The 21,722-nt window shown below is 33.9% G+C and overlaps 1 protein-coding gene across 1 annotated transcript in view; it reads left to right on the forward strand.

The window, feature by feature from the left end:
* Positions 1-6,725: 6,725 nt before the first annotated feature.
* Positions 6,726-21,722, forward strand: part of LOC129231377 (uncharacterized abhydrolase domain-containing protein DDB_G0269086-like) — a 102,888-nt gene continuing 87,891 nt past the window's right edge. The window contains exon 1 of the mRNA XM_054865673.1: positions 6,726-6,983. The gene's annotated coding sequence lies outside the window, so the exon portion shown is untranslated. The remainder of the gene's footprint in view (positions 6,984-21,722) is intronic.

Consider the following 21,722-nt stretch of genomic DNA (forward strand, 5'->3'; position numbering starts at 1 on the left):
TAATAACATCTTGATTTTACTTAATAAGACTACAAGTAATCGACACCAAACTTGTTTCTTACCTTTTGTTCCCTTAGTAGGGTAATTAATAAATTTATTTACAACCCGCGCTAAAAAATATCGGTTAAAATCGAAATTCACAAGGTAAAATTGACTCCTTCTATTGTTGAAGTCGGTAAAAATGTAATCTGTGTTATCTGGGGTTATGATAATGAATCGATTGGGACCTTATTCATCAAAATCGGATGAACAGTTAAAGCGCTACGGTTGAACACGTAAATACTAAGACTGCTGAAAAAAAGAAACGAATCGACTCCTTCTATTGTTGAATTAGTTAAAATGTAGCCTCTATAACCCGTGACGTAATAACGAATCGATTGACACATTATATATGAAAATCGGATGAATGGTTTAGGCACTACGGTGGAACATACGCAAATACAAAAACATACATGAACTGTTAAAATAAAATCATAACCCTTTCTTTTGGCTTGCCGTCGTCACGTAAAAAGAAGGTATAAAAGAAGTTGAGTCGAGTTTTAATTCGGACTCGCGTAATGGAAAATTTGGTTACAAAAATTTTTATAATCGAAAAAAATATATATATTAACTTAAAAAAAATATCTGTTCTTGTTTGATGCTTGTTAATTGGATTGTACCCTTATTGTATAAAAACTACAAAAATGATGTATAGCAAAAGTTCTTAAATCTAATGTAATGAATTTTCTGAATAAGAGATTAAATATATAACTGATAAATAAGTTTTGATTCTGTGTTAAAAATATGTATGTTGTGTTTTATTGACCTATTTTTAATTTGCAAGATTGTGTGGAAATGGAAATAAAAGTCGATTTTTGGTTTCTTTTGCAGCTTTTAGAAAAATTTCAGAAATAACTCAATTGAGCTAAAAACTACTAGGAGGTATTAAACTTACATAGAGTTAGCATTTACACGTCTAAGCATTTTTAAAATTATGCATTTTAAATTTCATAAAAAGAAATGCTCAAAAAAGGACGATTTTTTTCATCTTGGCCTTTTTTGGGGCGATTTAGAACCCTAAACATGTTATCCTCGGAGGCTAATATTTAAGGGTACTATTGGTGCTAAAAGACAACTTTTGAGACCCCAAGCGTTACAAAATTCGAAATTTATTTTTTCACTCCACCCTATTGTACAATTAGTCAGGTGCATGCAATACAAAGTGAAATGAAATTCATTTCATTTACTAATTCAATCCTTTAAAATTACTTATGTATTCCTTTATTAATTTATTCATTTACACAATCCTTCATTTTAAAATTCACTAATTTATTCATCCATTCATTGATTTTCTTATTCTTTCACTATTTTATTCCCACGATTCTTTTTTTCTTACATATTAATTAATTAATTTATTTATTCGAGTGTTGTTTTCGTTTAGTGTTCGTTTGATCAAAAATGTTTTCAATACGCAAATGGAAGATATGTATTTTATGAGAAAAAATTTTTAATTTTCACTTTGTCCCATGTAATTTCAAAGTGAAGTTTTTCCTTTTTTTTTTCTGAAGGTACATCAACCGGGGCGGACTGGCCCGTCGATCCGATACGCCCTTCCGCCAGTGTGCCCTCGAACGTCTTCTGTGCGCCATCCTTTTTTTTTGGGGGGGGGGGGGTTAATGCCCTCATACATGTGCGACGATCCCCGAGTTAATTACAACGAGTTTTCTTGTGACGTCTATATGTACGTATGTATGTGCGTATGTGTGTATGTATGTCGCATAACTCAAGAACGGAATGTCCTAGAAAATTGAAATTTGGTACGTGGACTCCTAGTTGTGCACCTTATCTTTTGGTTGCTTTCGGATGTTCCTAAGGGGGTCTTTTGCCCCTCTTTGGGGGGAAATCATTGTTAACTTCGATGTAAACTCAAGTGGTGTTACAATTTGGCTGACACTTGGCGATATATCGCCAGTCTTTGGGTCGCCAAGGTTTGTCGCCAACTTGGCGACAAATTTGGCGATTTTTTTTTTCTTTTTTTTAAAAATTTAGTTTCAATTTGGCCACTGTTGGTGATATTTAGAGAGTAAACAATTGAATCACGTTAAAATTGCCTATAATGGAGAAATGACATTAAATTGGAGTAAAAGGAAGTCATGGGATGCACACATCAGCTCGTTTATTTCTTATTGTCCCATTTTTGAAAACCAAAAGAGTAGCTTATCAAAAGATTAGCTTTTTTGTTGCTACTAAAACGTAAAAATTAACAGTTTTAAAAAGGTTGATAAAAAAGTTACTGGCATTAACGTTAGTTGTACAACAACTTGGTAATTATAAGAATATGCTTTTATTTTATTTTGAAGCGAAACGTTTTCTGACAACTTAGAATTGTTATTCACTTTTATTCATAATTTCACTCCTCCATATAACTTACTAACGAAGAAGAAAAAAAAATCTCCTTAAATAACAAAATTTTCAAAGGAAAAAAAAAAGACCAGTTCGCGCAAATGTTAGGGATTTGGTCGTCTGGTTCGGACAATATCCGACCACCACAACCTCAGAGCACTAGTTGCATTAATGATGAAGTCCTTGAATTGAGCTGCTTCATTTTTAAGCAAAAATCTGGTTTTCGTGAGCTCAAAGAAAGTGATGACGAGTTGTTTAGTCTGGATACAGGAGCGCAAAGGCGAATCTACAAAAGTGACCCCTCAGCAATAAAATATCAATTGAAAATTTCTAGGAAATGCTAGAATTTCCTTTGCATGTGAGATTATTTCTTCTTCACGCTTGAAGAGATTTCACTTCAAACGGTAATAAGAGGGTGCCTCTTACTCCTAGCTTTGACCAGAGTGTCATTAAAATCATACCAGTCCGTTATTTTATATAACGTGGTATCAGAAAGTTCCCGGACTGCACTCGCTGTTTTTTTTACTTCCTTTTACAATAAAGGAAGTATTGTATTCGCAAAAAAATTTTCACTCAAAAATCGACCTTAATTTCCATTTTGCTCACCCCCAAATGAATGTTGAGCTTTTTTTTTCAACCCGACCACACGTGGATATGTATGTGCCTAGGAACGTACAGACACCCGTTATCCATTTTGACGATCCCCGAGTTAATTACGACGAGTTTTCTCGTGCCGTCTGTATGTACGTAAGTATGTGCGTATGTGTGTATGTATGTCGCATAACTCAAGAACGGAATGTCCTAGAAAGTTGAAATTTGGTACGTAGACTCCTAGTGGGGTCTAGTTGTGCATCTTTCTTTTTGGTTGTATTCGTATGCTCCAAAGGGGATCTTTTGCCCCTTTTCTGGGGGAAAATATTGTTAATTTCGATGTAAACTCACGTGGTGTAGGGGGAGGGGTTAGGGAGGGGATTCGAGTTTCCCTCCCAAAATCGTTTTCGAAACTTAGTCAAAGTTATCTTTAGAAAGGGAGATTTCGGGGGTTCACCCTCTGAAATTCCTTAAGCTGTAGTTCTTCTTTTCTCTTATGCTTTTGAAAATTTTAAGTTTTCGGTGTGAACCTTGGGGAAAGGAATGGGAGGGGAAGGGGAGTCCACAGTTTTTTCAAAATTAGTTTAGAAAATTCAATTTTAGGCTAATTTTAGAGACGTTAGGTGGAGGAGGATTTGGAGATCTCCCTCGGAAACAGGCCCGGCTTTTGGGGTAGGCGACCGCTTGGGGCGGCAGATTTTAGGGGCGCAAATTTCGAAATTGAAACTTTTTTTTAAGTATGAATATCTGTTTCAGCGTCATAAAACTCACTGTTTCAACGCCAATAATAATAATTTGGAGTGTCTACCAGTGCTTGGATGTGCAAAACTTAGTTTGGAATTTAACAAGAAATTCAATTTAGTTTTAGAGGGGCCAAATTGCGTGATCTAAAAATCTTTTGAAAACTTTAATACATGTTTCCATTTCATTATTATTTATTGGGGGAGGGGAGGGCACTGTCAATATCGTCTAGGGCGGCAGAACTACTAGAGCCGGCCCAGCTCGGAAAGTTTTCCAAATCGAAGTATTAACGACGCAATTTCAGGCTATTTTTGCTACGCAATCCTTTCTGACAAGTTTCAGTTTCAAAAATTCAATTTCAGGCAACATGTTGAGGCGTTAGGTTAGGAGGTGAGTGCTCTTCTTCGGACACTTTTCAAAATCGGAGGTATTAAAATGCATTTTTAGCAGTGGCGCAGCCAGAAAATTTTTCTGGGAAGGGTTTTCAAAATCGAAAATTGTTTTCTTTCCCTTTCATTTACAATGCGTAATTATTCAATACCAAAGAGTTTCCATAGATTAGTAATTATTCATTAAAAGTACTTGCTTAACAACAATTAATAATTCGTATCGATATCATTATGAAACGAAGAAAGTGGCAAAAGCACAGAATATTTACCATTAGTTTTACTTGAATCTTATATTCATTTTTTGTGTTTTTTTTTCCCGAGATCATTTAAAACCTCCTCCTTAAATACATTCATGTCTTTATGAATAGCAAATGCTAGCTAATAACGGTTTCGATCTTTCAATGAGAATTGGTAAAGAGCCTCAGAAAATCTGGTGCGGTAGGTTCTCTCTGTAGGCTTCTTCTAGAAAAAGGATTTGTACAGTGATGGAAGTGCTGGGGGACAGTGATACCCTGTAGAGCTTTATTGACACCATTTTAGCTATCTTATACCAGTGGGGGACGTGGGGGTGATCATCATGAAATATGACTTTTATATTTCAGAATTGAAAAGTAATTTCTGACAGCTTCCCGATCATTAAAAGCAGTAAGATATTTTGTTGAAACTTATTCTGCTTGGAAAAGCTCAAATACTCTGCTTTTTTTCCTTGATTTTAACGAAGGAAATGAATGTGCTTGTGTTCTGAGAGGGGTTTTAACCCTAAAACCCCTCCCGTGACTGCGCTACTGATTTTTAGGCAATGTTTGGTGAAGTCAAGGGAAGGACATTCAGTTTTTGTACCTTTTTGGGCCTAACTGATCCAGAGCATCATCTACCTTTCTTCAAGTCTTTATATCAAGTTTCAACGAAAATACATAAAGAGTTCAGCGGAACACAAATAGGATGAATTTGAAGCCCCCAGAAGTTCCACCGGAGGCCGGGGCAGACCTGGCTCTTGGGGTAGGTGACCTGTGCCACTGCCTCGGACGACAGATTTTAGGGCGGCAAATTTCATGATGGCAAAATGTAGGGAGACAAAGAAAAAGGGAGGAGAAGAAAAAATAAATAAATATAACTGCAGTTTGTCCAGCTCAAAATGTAGCAGTGAGCGTATGCTCATGGGATAGCACTTGTCAACATCGCTTGGGGCGGTAAAACTACTAGAGCAGGCACTGCGGGGACAAGAGCTCCAGCTTGCTCTCCCTAGATCCAGCTCTGAATTGTTCGCCTCGGTTTTTTTTTTTTTACACATTTTTACTTTTACTAAATTGGATTATTTTCATTCATAATTGTTTCAAGAAATCAAGTTGTGGCAATTTCTGAAAAATTTTACACTTGCAGTGAAAATGAAAAAGATGAAGAAAGGGCGTCGTCACACCGGGATTCGTACCGGCGCACAGAGGGGCGAAAACGACAAAACCGCTTAAAAGGATATTTTTTTTTTTCTGTGTTCAACCAAATGCGGATTAATATATTTGCACAGGCCTATATCTTAGGCAATCAGAACTGGAGTTTTAGAGCCCTTCGTCCACTACAAAGCTAAAGACAGCCTTTAGACGGTGAAGAACCATGAGTGAAGGGGATTTAAACAAATTGCTTTGAAGCAATCTATATATTCCTTCTTATTAATGGCGGGTATATTTAATTTCTCTCGTGTCCGATGATAGTAAAAGAACAAAAAAAAAAAAAAAAAAATCGAATACTCAAACAGATAATTGGTTTTGATCAGCACTGAAAACTGGGGAATTCAAAGGTATTTTTTTTTTCAAAACGCTCTACAAAAAATGTCCCCTTATTTTCTCTTAGAAATTAATATTAATTAGTCATCAATGGTCCGTAGAAAGACATTGAACAGGAATTAGCTGCGTAAACCTGCGAACTTTGGACCCTGAGCCCAAACAAATCGAGAAAAGTCCATTATAACATGCCTGAGTAAACAAACAAGTGATAGAGGTTTAAAAACACTTTTAAGCGTTTTCTGGCGTTTTCGCCCCACAGTGCGGCGTCCTGGTGGGTCAGCACAGGCCTGAGAGAAAGAGATGCTTTGACGGATTCATGGACGGACTCTAGCTTTGACTGTTGTCGTTTTCATATAGGGACTCTAGTCAGCAGCACTTGTACACCAGCAGGATGACGTCACCTGCTACCATCCTACAAAGCCTCTACCAAAGAGCCACGGAGATTTATTAACTGTGTTTCCCATAGATAAACTGTTGAACAACATTTTTTGAAAATATAACAATTTGAGAGCAATTAATTTTCTTTCAATAAGTTAATGTACACGAATGGTAATCCCCCCCCCTTTTCCTTGCGTTCGACAAAACTCACCGGTATACCGGTAAGTAACCGGTTACTAACCGCAGCGTTCGATGATCAACCGGTTACCACACCGGTTGCCATTCTAAGCAGTTGATTAGTTGGTTGGAGCACGTGATCATTAGCTGTTACGTGATTAACTAACCGGTCGCTACCAGTCGTGCTCGTCGAACGTAATCTTTGATGATCGGCCACAGTGGTTATAATCTAAATTATGGTTCTTCAATTCATTGGATGGCATCCATCCCTAGCAAATAGCATCTATGTTTCGTATCGTCGTATGCGTTACCATCTCATCCTTTTGTTTAAGCTTTGTTTATATGATGTCGATGTTTTTTTATTGAACTAAAAAATCAATTTTAAATTGATAAATCGTTTAATCATTTCATAGACTTAATGAGTAACTGGAGAAAGCCAGTTATGGAAGCCAAGAAACCATTACCAGTACCATTGCCTGTGATGTCTCAGAAGGGAATACTTAGAGAAGACCGCTCACACTAATTTTAAGCCTGGATCTTTGTGTTGGTAAGTAAACAAGTGCTTATTTGGGCTTAAATTCCTAGAGTACTTTCGTCTTTGCTGCCGCTTTATGCAAGTGCTCTGTCGTTCACGAATTGTTTGTTTATGTTTAGCGTAGAGGAGAATAGGCGGAAAAAATCTGACGGTTTGGGGAAAAGAACCAGTTTCAATCCAAAAGAGTAACACTCAAAATATTTGAATTTTCGTGCATTGTATAACGTTTTCTTCGAAAATTTAAAACTAAATTTTAAAATTGCAAGTTCTAAGATAATTTCATTTTGTTAAACATCAAGATCTTATTTGCTACTTTTCTCGCTAAAACTAGATGTATACTCATGTATTGTTAACGTTGTGTTTTTGACCGGACATATACACTATTTTGCATAAAAGCACATTTAATGTGTGTAATTTATACGTGCCTCAACAAAGTTGTTCTGATTACAGAAGGGAGGTAGGAGGAGGTGGGGCACGTTGGACCGCTCTCAATTATTTCAATACTATTAGCATTTTTTATTTTATTTTATGACTTACAAATAGCACCTATGGTCCTGTATTAAATATTTTTTTTTTTTTTTGCTAAAGAAGCATTCTACATAGGAAAAAAAAATTGATTAAAGGAATACAAAAATATAGTTTTACGTAAGATTTTCTAATTTTCATTTTAGAACACAAAGACATGCTAACTTAAAGCTGTTAATTTTAGTGTACTTTTTCTTTGAAATATATGGTATTAGTCTAAGAGGATTCTTTTCTTTTTGGAATTGTTTCATGCAATGCAATTAAGAAAAAAAGAGCTTTTCCTCCCTAGGAAATATTGATGTAACTGAAAAAAAAAAGTAATATAAGACTTATCCTTCCGAACCCCCAGTCCAATAAAAGTGTTTCTTCCAAAGCTCAAGAAGTAACGCTTTTACATTCTCAGATATCATTCAATGCATCTTTAGTTAACTTTAACCTGCATTAATTGTCTCATGAATATTCAATAATTGATTTTTAAACTTCTTATTTTTTACTCTACACACAAAAGAGAATATGGTAGTTACAAAGTTTGATAGTACTTACAGGGGTCTGGCCAGGGGATATTTGGGTCCGTTAACGGACCCTTCACAAAAATCCGATCAACCAAAACGGACCTTTCACAAAATCCCGATCAAACAAAACGGACCTTTCACAAAATTCCGATCAAACAAAACGGACCTTTCACAAAATCCCGATCAAACAAAACGGACCCTTCACAAAATTCTGATCAACAAGATCGGATCTGTCACAAATTGTTTATTGAAAGAGCAAATCTGAAAGCAAAAAAACGCATATTTCTGTGTATAAACCGATAATTTTTGGAACCTTTTTTTAAGTCAAATGAGAGGGATCAGCTTATACAAAATCGGCTAATTTTGAAAAAAAAGAAAAAATCGGCACTCTTGCGATGCTCCTGCAAGTGATAAATAATTGCTACTGCCAAATAAATATAATGGTTGTTTGTTTTATCACAGCTAATTAGCAGCGGTGTTGTTGTAAACTTTTTTGAAAAGGCATTGGTAAGCACTTTTCTCCGCTCATGATTTAATAAACAATAATAATATATATATCTGCGAAATGAACTTAGAACTGCAAAGGGATAGTAAGGGTGAGGAAAAAATATGATCGCTTCAGATAGGGTTACCAACTTCAAAACTATCACCACTTAGTGTCTGGCGTTGAACCTTTATAAAGACTTTCTGTGCGATGTTTGATTGTTACTTTGGGAGAAAATTATATGGGTTTTGATTTTTCGATGCTAACAAGGATGATTAACTTTAAATAAACTCTTTTAATTACCGTTTTTTTTTCTTTAGATGTCTACATTTTGAAAAATGCAATCTTTCAACATCCAATATGAGAATCATATTTTGTTCTTTTTTCAAGCTAACTTCGCTTTATTAGGATTCAAATAAATGAAAAGTCTCTACTCTGAGTTAACTCTCATTTCAAGTTTTTAAAGCAAAATTCCATTTTCTGTAATGAGTCAAAAATAAAAATGCTGAATAGATGGTTTATTTTATTTTATTATTATTTTTTTTGGGGGGGGGGGGGGAGGGGGGTCAACTGTGTCCACAGATATTAATGATATGTTATCATAGGACTCTAAAATGAAATTTTAAAATAATTTTATCGAAAATATTTCTTTAACCCATTAAGCGCCGCTATATGAACCACATTGAAATTACTTAAGTTTTCATGTGTTTTGATATTCAATACACATCTCTAATCATATGTAGCTGAAATTTCGCAAAAATATTTATTAGGTTAGGAGATATGGTATGGTCCCAAAATGGGAGACTTGGCGTTTAATGAGGACAAACATACATATCCCTGCCACCATGTTGATACTTGAATAATTTCTGGCTAAATCCAATTAGAAAGCCCTAAAATCGTTTTTATGTAATTAATATGGCTAGGTATTGGTACTTTATGTACATATTTTACATATTTCAAGCTTTAAAATGTAAAACTTTTAAGTTTTCATGACACCCAAAGCTATACATTTTGGGCCCCCTTGAAACAAAAGCCGTGGAGGGCCAGCCGTAGAGGCTAGCCGTAGAGGCTAGCAGTGTATATTTGCAACATTAATAAGTATTAGTATGCTAGTTATTTTCAATTTCTTGAGCCGTTGGGGCCCTTAAGAACGTCTCCCCCCCCCCTATGCCCTTACATCACTCCGCGTCTGGTTTTCCTTCGTGTTGAATTCCTTTTTCTTATACATTTTTGTACAAAATGGAACTTTTCCCACACATTTTACTACCTTTTAGCAAAAAGCCTTAGGATTTTCATACACAAAAAGAGAAGAGGTAGCTTTTTCCTACTAACCATGTAGGGGGGATCGAGCAATGGTAAATGACAAAGGACATGAAGGACTATATAAAATGTATCTTATAAAATGGAACTAAGATATTTTTCGGCTCCCTGATGGTGTAATTGTGTTATTATAGGCAAGGGTTTTTTTTGCAGTTAACATTTCGGTTGCTTCACAACATGTTTGATGACATGATTTATTCATTATCATAATGTTTTTAGAGATAAATGTCTAGCATGCTTCGCATTGAGGAATTATCAAAGGTCATAGTTTCTCCGATTTCATCCAACAAATTACGATAAATGGTAAAAAATATAAAGTGAGACAATTATCGCATTATATCTGTGATCTAAACGATTTCGATTAAAGTTTTTTTTCTCAACTATCTGAAAAGAATTTGACGATTCACAAACAAGTGATCCTGCACTCATTTCCTTGTTTTAAGCTAAAATATATTATTTTAATAGTGTTTGAAGCTCGTAGCAAAGTCAAAAATTCTTACTACATTTTTGATTTAAAAAAAAAAAATAGTGAAGAAATTTCTCTATTGAAATTCAACCTCTCTAATTGAAGGGGAGAGCGCCCTCAAGGGGGAAGGGAGCATGGAGCTGACTGAGCTATAAAATTATTTTATGGTGGGGGGAGGAATAGTTTTAAAGGGAATTTGAACTTCTTTTACTTAAATCTCTTTCGTGATCTGTAGAAATTCAGAGAGATGCGTCATCCTCCTTAGGGAGTATTGGCACCCCTGTTTCTCCAGAACTTTCTTCTAAACGAATGAAATGTTACTTGTTTTGATAAAAGCACCTGCTCTTGACCTTGAACAATAAAAGAGTGTTTACGATGAGAAACTACAAAGGGGGCTGTGGCTTCAAGAGGAAAAAAAAGGGAGAGTTCATTCATGCAAAATGGGTGAAGACGATTTCTACTGGGCATGACTTGCTCTGCTAATCAGAATACGCCAAGTCTCCCATTTTGGGACTTCAGTAAATAAAGTCCTCTAAAACTACTTTAAATTATTTTTCTTGGGCCCTGTTTGTTGTGATTTGAAAAAAGGTCTATTGAACTTCATATTCCATGTTCCTAATTTCCTGCATTTGCATTTATTATTTTTAGGGAGTTTTTTCCCCGTGTAATGCAAAAACAAGAATTTTTTGCAAAATTTAAAAATTTTTCAAAAAAGAATTTACATTCCAAACCTTTTTGAAAAAAAATACCAGTGAAGTTTGGTTCTCTATCATTCATTTTAAAAAATTTCAAAATGATATCTTAATTACTTGATGAAGAAAAAAATCTTAATTGAAGGTTCCCAAAATGGGAAACTTGGCGCTTAATGGGTTAACAAGCCGTTTTTATACTTTTGATGCCTTCACTTTGAGAATTGCGATCTCTTTGCATCCGCTATGAGAATCCGATTTTTCGAACTTTTGATGATTATTACGCTTTGTTAAGAGGTAAACAATTGAAATATTTTTTTATTTTTGTTAAAATCACGGAATTTATAAGTTTTAAACGAAATTCTGTGCTTTTTAAGAGTGTCTTGGGTCAAAAAGTTGAATGCCGAACTCTATTCTGAATTTTGTTTTATTTATTTATATTTTTGTTACTATTATTTTAAATACTGTACAGAAATATATCTAGTATAATTTAACATAATGCAGAATTGTAGATAAATATTGATACTTGAATGAGCGATGCCCCCCCCCCCCCCCCCGCCAAATATCAGAAAAAAATCCAGAATGATTTTCTCGTCATAGAAGAGGAAAACACTCAGCTCTAAGTTTAATTGATGCAGTTTGTGCCATCTCTAAATTCTAAAAGTTCGTTTTAACATTTTTTTTTTTTTTGCGAATTTTTTTGATTTTTCACAAAATTAATTCATTTTTCACAAAATTATTTCATTTTTCACAAAAAACGGACCCTGTGAAAAATCCTGGACAGACCCCTGACTTATCACTAAAATTATAGTAAATGTTGTTTGAGTTATGTGGTGCCTATAACGTGCCCCACCAGGCGGACCAACGTACCCCACCCGTGGGGTATGTTGGTCCACTTTACAAGGTTCCGTTAAAAAATTAATATGAAAAAAGCTTAATGCCTGAAATAACTTAGGGCCTAGTTAAGTCCCCCATAGCAGAATGCTACTAAATTTGCGACGTACGTCGCAGAACAGATGCCTGAGCTGCAGAACAATTCTGCTCAAAATGTGAGAGGAAAACTCAAATTTTCTGCAGAAATTCTAGATTTCTGTGAAATTTCTGCAGAAACTGCACATTTTCTGCAAATATCTTCCAACTCCTGGTAGAATTTTGCACAAATTCCGCAGATTTCTTTAAAGTAGAAGAAAATCTAAAATTCTCGGAAATTACGATAATTTGACGGAAAACTCGCGAAAAATGTTGAGTTCGACAAGTCATCTGCAGGAACTTTAGATTTGCTTTGAACTTGATGAAATCTGCAGAATTTGTGCAAAATTCTATCTTGAGTTGGAAGATATTTGTAGAAAATTAGCAGTTTCAGCAGCTTTTCTGCCGAAATTTCATATTCTAAATCTGAGAAGATTCTGATTTTTCTAGCGTTTTTGGTTCCCGTTTTCCTTATTTTTCCCAGTCGATCTTCACCACTGCAATTTCCTCCATAAACGTATGTTTTGGAAACATGCCAACACTGAAACACGTCCATCGCCGAAAATTGAGTGTCTTGTTTGTTTGAGATTTCAATCCTTTTGCATCCTGAAAATATTTCAAATATTTAGAAAGTTTTGAAGTGTTTTATTATATGCTACCCTAACTCGACTCATTTTATTTATTATTTTAGTTTTTTTTAATTTATAAACATTATTTTAATTGCTTCTTCATTTCATGTAAAATTAACCAAAAAAAAAAAAAAACGTGGTTAAAACACCTAGGTTTGGTTTTTTATAAAATTTTGTATCTTTGCTTTTTCTATGCATTTTTGAAAGCATAAAAAATATTTTTGGAGCATCTCAATCGGTTTAGGTTCTACGGAAATGCACAGCAACAGCGAAATTTTAAAAACTGGAAGGAAAAAAAAACTGCTGTATAAAACGATTTTGAGTTAAGGCTCCCGATATGTGGAAAAGGGATCACGTTGGTTGCTTGTGTATATAGTAGGTGCCGCTTAATGTGATCACGGTTAACGTTATCATTCGCTTAATGTTATCAGAATCACAAAGTCCAGGAACACTTGTGTACTAACATGTGGTAAAAATGTCGGATATTTTAATCGGTTTCTTCGTTCATTGTTATCAATTTTTCATAAACTTTCACATTTCTCCCCGCTATATTTTTCATCAATTAACAGAAATACAAAGACAAACCCTGACAAGACTAACTTTCTGCGTGGCATTTTGTGGCTTTCAATAGCAATGGGAACTTTTTCTAGAAAAAAAACAGGAAGTTGGTTCTTAGTGACCACTCAATGTATGATGCCTTTTGTTTGCAGATGAAAAACTTCAATCGCTGGACATGTTGCAGACATGGATGTAGGACCTCAATAGCTGCAGATGGTGAACTCCTCACACTTTGAGTGAGAGAATTAATGTAGCTTCTGGAAAAAATAAAGTTCCTTCTTTTAGTAAAGCAGAAGACATTTTCTCCCTGTCTAGTTACCTTAAAAACTTCACTCTAAATGGCCAAACATTTTATCCGTGGAGGAAGAGCGCCATGATCTAATTGTCACGGAGAAAATTAACAATTTAAAACGCTTGGACAATTTACCCATGCTGAGTTAAAGAAATGCTTCAGCACGGTTAAAAGTTTCTCAGCCGTTACTTTGTAAGTTCTTAAAGAATCGACAAAACAGTTCTTAAAGAATCGTTGAAAGCAAAGCAAAGCTAAATGAAAATTTAAACAACAAGTGAAACCATGCTGGTAATTGAATCTGCTTTGAAACTGGTTTACAAATCAGGGAAGAGGATGCGAGAGTAAACGGTCATATTTTATTTCACCGATTACTATGTGTTTCGAAATTGCATATTTTAGTTTTCCCTTTTATGCTTCAGATACTTCACACTCTGTTAATTTAGTAATTTATATTTTAAAACTGCGTTTTGTTGAGTCATTGTAATTTTAATTTGCAGTTGCAAAAAAAAAAAATGCTTTTTAATTAAAAAAACAACTACATTATTTTGCGTCTCCTGGATTCTTTTCGGTCATTGTCATTAGTCGGTTATTGTTATCAAATTGTATTTGTCCCAAAGTGATCACATTAAGCGGCGCCTACTGTACAATGCTTTAAATACATGCAGAACAAGTTTGGTCAAATGATTTTTCGTTGCAGAACATTGTCAAGTATTCTGCTTTTGGGGTTAAGTCGCAATCCGGCCTTGCCTCCCCATTACCAAAGATTGTCTAAAATTATATTTTAAAAGTTACAATGAAAAGTTTCTGGAGAAGGTCTCTCATCTCTCTTGCCAAAATAACTAAAAAACTCTTAAATTTTGCTTTTATAGCTACAATTTCAAAAGATTTCTGGGATAGAGCCCCGAAAACTTTGCTTCTTTAAATTACGTTCCTAGAGCTCCAATGTCGAAAAATCACATGGGCCGATTAATGTTTATAAAGATTGTCTGTACTCTACAAGTTTTAAGACTTCAATTTTGATAAATGTCCGAGGAAATTCCCGAACCTCTCCTCCTAAACTCTATCAAAGTTCGTATGAAACTGTGTTTTCAGATCTACAATTTCGAAGATTCCCCCCAGCCCCCAAAAAAATCTTCACTCTTTTCGGAATTTTAATTTCAATCAACTACAGGGAAAGTGTCTCTGAACATCTTCTTCCGACAGTGTCAAGTATTGTCTAAAATACATTTTTAACATGATTTTTAAAAAATTTCCGAGGGAGAAGCATATGAACCTCCAATTTCTTTATGACTATTCTACTTACAATTAAATTCATGGTGTTAAAATTTAAATCTAGTAATATCTCGCTCCTGAAGAAGATGCTGAATAAAAAAAATTTCTCTCTCACTCTTTCTGTGTATTTTTATATGCGTTTGAAAAAATTGGGGGGCGGTCAACTCTCCCCCCCCCACCCTATTTTTTTGACTGGGACAGCCCAATCTTAGCCACCTCCAAAACCTGCCACTGTTTCAAACAGATACACTCCTTAAAAAACCCGCATTTACAAGCAGATATATCACATCTGTACCATATCAAATGTTTTTTTTGCTTTCATTTTTAAAGTTCTGAACATTTTTCAGAGTAGTCTTACATTTTTTAAAAACGTTTCATATTTTTCATGATTGACTGATATTTTCCATGGTATGTATGCATCATATCACAAACACGTTAATGTGAAACTGAAGGGAAAAAATAGGGGTATTTCACTTTTTTTGGCAGAATGACGAAATTAGTTTGCCTTTATTGTGCATTATGCAAGCAGTAAACAGTTATACAGCACAGTATCAAAATTTCGAAACTTTGATGCCGATGAGGCAACAGAAGATATTAAATTAATTCTGATTTTTTTTTATGTTTAAAATTTATTATAAATAAGCAACTTTTAAGCTAAAGGTGAAGATTCAGAAAATTTCTAAGTAGCCAGTGGCCACTAGACCCAAAAAACTTGGTGGTCACCACTGTGGTAGAGGAGTTTTACTACTTTCATGAAAAAACAAATAAATAGAACTTTACAGCTATATTTTAAAAGCTATAAACATGCATTTTTTAAAAAAATAAATAGATAAATAAATCCATGAAAAAATTTTGCTGATAAAATTTCACTTTTCCAGAAAATAACTAATTAAAAAAAAACATAACTTCTCTCCATTTTTATGTTATTTTCAGTAGTTTGCACTGAGAAAAGCATCCAATTCTGTTTTCTGATAACTTAGGCAATTAAATAGTCTTGTTTGCTTCCATCTTGCGAATGACCAAACATGGCGACTATGAGAAAAATTTAAGATATGAAAGTAATTTTAATAATGAAAACCTCTCAAAAAACAATTTCGATGAAAGAGTCAGTTTTTAGCACATTAGCGTCTGAAGCAATACAGATAAAATAACATTCTGAAGAAAAAATTTTGCATTTTTCAAGAAAATAAATCATTTTCAAGGGGGGGGGGAATTGGCACATTTTGCGGAATTATCAATAGTTTGGATTGTATTGCAATGGACATCCAATTCTATTTTTGGAAACTTAGGCACTTAAAGAATCTTGTTTACTTCTATCTTGAAAGTGACCAAATATGGTGACTGCACTAAGTATTAAGATTTAGGTTTTTGAATTTGTAGCATAAAAATAATTATAAAATGTAAAATCCTCATGAAACATCAATTTAATTGAACTGTTATAGCTTTTAGCACATTAGTGTACAATGCAAAAAGGATAAGATGAAATTTTAAATACAAAATTTTTCATTTCTCAAGAAAACTTTTAAATAATAAAAAATAGATAAATAAAATGCTTACAGCACATTTTGTGTTATTTTCACTAGTTTGCATTTGAATAAACATCAAATCCTGCTTTGTTTTTGCAAACCTAAGTACTTTACCTTTATCCATCTTGTGAGTGACCAAGTATGGCGTCTATGTTTCACACGTAACTGTATTACCGTTCTGGTCAAAAAACGATATTCCTTGCCTCAGGGGTGGTATGCTTCCAAAGCGATTTATTTTCTTCCTTCCTCTTGAGTTTGTGCCTAATTCCTGTTCATCCCAAGATTTTTTTTCTAGGAACAACAGGGGGGGGGGTGGCAACTGAGAACTTTTTTTTAGGTCACCACTTTTTCAAACTAGGTCGCCACGTGGCGAGTGGAGACCGTGAATCTTGACCTTTATTTTAAGTACTACCCCAAACTGATCAACAATACATAGCTGCCAACTTGTACGATTTAGCCCTACATTGTAAGATTTTTGTACGATTGTGCGAACTAATAACAGATTTGTACAATTTTTAGGTTTTTGGTTTTAATTTTACGATAAATTACGATTGGCTGAAGTTTCCTTTTACTTTCAGCCCTTCTGAGTGCAACCCTTAAAGGTGTAATGTAAACGATATTGAAAAGCGCAAAAATTCTTTTCTGTTATTCTCTGTGCTACTCAGCTTCTAAAGACTTTCATTTGAAGCCAACGTTTGGCACGATATCTCGGTTGGCAAAGCAATTCAGCACAGAACGATATGTTTATGCCAAGCAGCAAGAAAGTACCAACCTGATTGGTGGGGTTTTCCAGTGACGTTCAACTGAAGAGCGCATTACACATCACGCATGAGGCATTCTGTCTGGCTATTATCACGCACAGCGATTTGTTTGGAAGTTTGCTATTCATTTAAGTTAAAATGTCTAAAGCTCAGCAATATGACCAGATATTTCTGGAATGTTACTCGAAAGATTATCCTGTAATCCACAAATCACGAAAAGGACCACACTTTGCATTTTGCTCAGTTTGCAGTACGGATATCTAGATTGCACATGGAGGAGCTAACGACATCAGACATCATATTTTCACAAAAATAACCTGACTTCTTTATCGGATAACAGCATGGAGAACATTTTAATCTGTAAGAACCAGTCTTGCATAATATAGACGAACGCGCGAACGGCGTTTGCAGAAAACTTTGGCTCTGCAGAAATTTTTTTTAATCTGCCAATGTTTTTATTTTTTTAAAGGAAAATTTTAAAAAATCCCAGTTTATTTCTACCAAAGCACATGTGTGAAAAAAAATAATGGGATTGGCAGTTTTCTTCAGTTGGTGAAAAATAAGCAAACTATATATTATTGTTTAAAAAAATGATTTAAAGCGCTTTTCTTTTTACTCTATTTAATTCTTTATTCAAGGGTGAATTGGGCAAAATTACTATTTGCAAAAAAATTCCCGCTAGGATTTGTGTTCGCAGAGAGTTTTTCATTTTATCTAAGTTTGGTGATTGATATTGGGCAAAAAAGAATGGTTAGGGCAGTTTTCTTCAGTTGATGAAAAGCAAAGTGTTAACTAGATATGTTATCGCAAAAAAAAAAGAAATTAAACTTTTTTAAAGATTTTTTCCCTGCCTTTTTCAGATATTAATATAAATTAAGAATGAATTGGGCAAAATAATTATTTGCAGAAAATTTTCCAGTTAGGATTTGTCTTTGCAGAAAGCTTATCATTTTATTTAAGTCTACAGAAAAACTTGTTTTGAACAAGTTTTTGATTGAGAATTTTTGAAAGCTGCAATGTCAGTAAATTTTCAAAGTTTAAGTTCAAAGATATAAAAGTTTATTTATTTACTTATTTTTAAATCTATTTATTAATTTTTTGCTTGTAAAAGTACAGATTCGAAAATATTATAATACTTTCCTTTATAATGGTCGAAAAAGCGTACTTTGCTTTATAGTGGTCGAAAAAGCATAGAAATATAGCCAACTACGTACATTGTGAAAATGTTTATGTTGGCATGTTGGCAGTTACGACAATATCTGGTATCATTTATTATTTTTTCTAATTTGATCATTTTCAGTCCAATTTTCGAAACTTTCGTCCCACTGAGGTGACTGAAGATATCAACTGAAAGTTTTAAGATTTCTCACACATTTTAATGATGGCAGTTCACAACTTTTCTGCATGACCACTAACAGATCTGAGAAATTTCGATTTTTTCAGTAGTAATAATTTTCTTAGATGTTTTGTTTTCTTTTAAATATATTCTTTACAAGCCACCCATGCTGTATTTCAATATAAGGGTTATTCTTCAAAACTTTCTTTTCTGTCACACACCTTTTACAGTAAAAACTTTAAGGAACAATTCATTTAACAATGCTTTTTAATTTCATCAAAATATATCTATTTAAACCTGCCAACAATTTTTTAATAATAGTTCTTATTTTAGTACATTATTGGTTCACAACATGTGAATTCCCACCTCCGTGGCATGTCACACACCTTTTGCGACTGTTTATGTTGCTTAATAACTTGTTTAATTAAAAGTATATACTTATTTATTATTCATTTCACAAGTGTCTCAAATACCTACTAATTGTTTAAGTATATTTAACTTTTTTATATAGTGTTTTAGAAGGATAAGGAATTATGTCACACAATAAATTCTCACCTCCATTACCTAAACACTAAATGCCATTCTTCATTAACACGTGGCAGTAATGACATAACATTTAATTTTCCATGATATAAGGGGGGCCCCTTATTTATTTTCAGCCATAAAGAATTTGTGAGATTTTTGTTTAAAAAAAAAGGATTTTGTGTTAGAAAAACTTAGTGTGGTTATTGTGACTTCTCACCTCCGTGAACTTGAATTTCGTGGATGTAAATTAATGTAGAAAAAAAGTGAACTTGTTTTCATATGCCTAATATGTGCAGATTGTAGAAACGAAGGGAAAAAAAAATTCCCTGAAAAATGTATCCATTTGGCCAACACTAATGGAAAATTCCCCACCTCCGGGAATCTCACCTCCGTGACAGACCTTATCAATGTCGTTATTTCTCAGGTGAAAATAAATGATGGAAAGGAAATACAACAATCTTAGGCATTCTTCCAAAATTATAAATTGCCAGTATAGTCTGAATTTACTATTTTTTAACACATTTGAACTAAAAAGATAACTACTACTTAAGCCGTACTTTAATTAAGAGTGCTGTATATTAGATTCCCACTAATCGTTAATATAGCTCATTGTTTGCACAATTAACAAAATTACAAAGGCTTTGATATTAAATTGGCCTCGATTTTTAAACATTAAAAGTTTTTTTTTTTTTCATTTCCGTGAACAAGGCACTTTAATTTTTTTAATTTTTGAGTAAAATAATTGGAACTTAGCTGGGCCTTTGTTTATGGTTGCTTCTCATAGGTAACACTTTCATGTAAGTATGAAAAAAAAAAGGAAATAAAAGGTTTCGAAATTGAAAAATATTTGCGTTCAAGGTTACATTTTTTGGAGAATGACCCATAAAGGAAAAATCTCATATTTATGTACTATGCATTTCCCAGCGTCAGAAACGTCGCAACACGGCGACATCGTCACGGACAACGAAACCCTATTGTGGACAGATCTGTCCGCGCGCGCAAAAAAAAGTTGTCTGCAAAAAAAAAGATTGCCGGCAGAGAAAGAAAAGCTGTCTGCAATGAACTGTTGACATAGGGAGAGAATGATGGCACACGTGATCGTTCGCCTGCCAACTGCACATATAAACCAAAACAGAGCAATCTTTTTCAAATTGTTTACTGAAAAATCAAATCTAAAATCAAAATAATGCATATTTCTGTGTACAAAAAAAAAAAAAAAAAAAAAAAACCCGGCCCGTTTCTGTGATGAAAGGACAAATAACTAACATAATGAATAATTTTACTTGTTTGTTTTATCATATCCTTTCCAGCTTTAACCAGGGGTCTGGCCAGAGCAAATTTGGGTCCGTTAATGGACCCTTCACAAAAATCCGATCAACCAAAACGGAACTTTCACAAAAATCCGATCAACCAAAACGGACCTTTCACAAAAATCCGATCAACCAAAACGGACCCTTCACAAAATTCTGGTAAACAAAAACGGATCTTTCACAAATTGTTTATTGAAAGAGCAAATCTCATATTAAAATAATACAGCATATTTAAAGTTAAATTAGAGGAATCAACTTATACAAAATCAGCTAATTTTGCAAAAGGAAAAAAAAAAAAATCGGCACTCTTGTGATGCTCCTGCAAGCCATAAATAATTACTGCCGCCAAATAAATATAATGCCTGTTGTTGGTTTCTTTGAAAGAAATTAACAGCTGAAAGTCAGTTAGGTTTATAATTGTGCTTGTTTGTTTTATGCAGCGGTGTTGTTGTAAACTTCTTTGGAAAAGCGTCAACATTCTCTGAATAGGCGTAGTAAGCACTTTTCTCCCCACTCATGATTTAATCATCAATAATATACAGCGAAATGAATTTAGAACTGCAAAGGATAGTATGGGTGGGGCGGATGTGATCACTTCAGATAGGGTTACAAAATTTAAACTTATCGCCACTTAGTGTCTGGTGGTGCGATGTTAAACTGTTATTTTGATAGAAAGTTATATGCGTTTGGTTTTTCGATACTAAGAAAGATAATTAACTTTAAATAAACTTTTATTTACCGTTATTTTTTTCTATAGATGTCTACATTTTGAAAAACGCAATCTTTTTACATCCGATATGAGAATCATATTTTATTCTTTTTTTCAAGCTAACTTCGCTTTGTTAGGATGCAAATAAATGAAAAGTCTCTTTATTTTTGTAACAAAGCTTATTTCAAGTTTTTAAAGGGGAATTCCATTTTCTTTTATGATTCAATAATTAAAATGCTGAATCGATGGTTTATTTTTTATTTTATTTATTTATTTATTTTTGCTTCAACTGTGTCCAGATATTAATGATATGTTTATCATAAGACTCTAAAATGCAATTCAAAAGTAATTTTATCAAAAATATTTATTTTACAAGCCGTTTTTATACTTTTGATTCCTTCACTTTGGGGATTGCAATCTCTTTGCATCCGCTGTGGAAATCTGATTTTTCGAATTTTCGATGTTTAGTACGCTTAGTTGAGAGGTAAAAAAATAAAATATTTTTTTATTTTTGTGAAAATCACGGAGTTTATAAGGTTTGAACGAAACTCTGTGCTCTTAAACAGTGTCTTGGGTTAAAAAGTTAAATGCTGAACCCCTGCCTAATTTTTTTTCTTACAGTTATTTTAAATACTATACAAAAAACATTTCTAGTATAATTTAACATGATGTAGAATGGTAGATAAATATTGATACTTGAGGGGTGCCCATCTCCCAGGGAGCGATGCCTTCCCCCTCTCTTCAAATACTAGAAAAACACTCAAGAATGATATTCTCAACAGAAAAGAGAGAAAACACTCAACATTAAGTGTCAATGATGCAGTTTCCACCATCTCAAGAGTCTAAACTTTCGTTTTTACAAGAAAAA

This window comes from Uloborus diversus, chromosome 10 (genome assembly GCF_026930045.1).
Source record: "Uloborus diversus isolate 005 chromosome 10, Udiv.v.3.1, whole genome shotgun sequence".
NCBI classification, from domain to species: Eukaryota; Metazoa; Arthropoda; class Arachnida; order Araneae; family Uloboridae; genus Uloborus; species Uloborus diversus.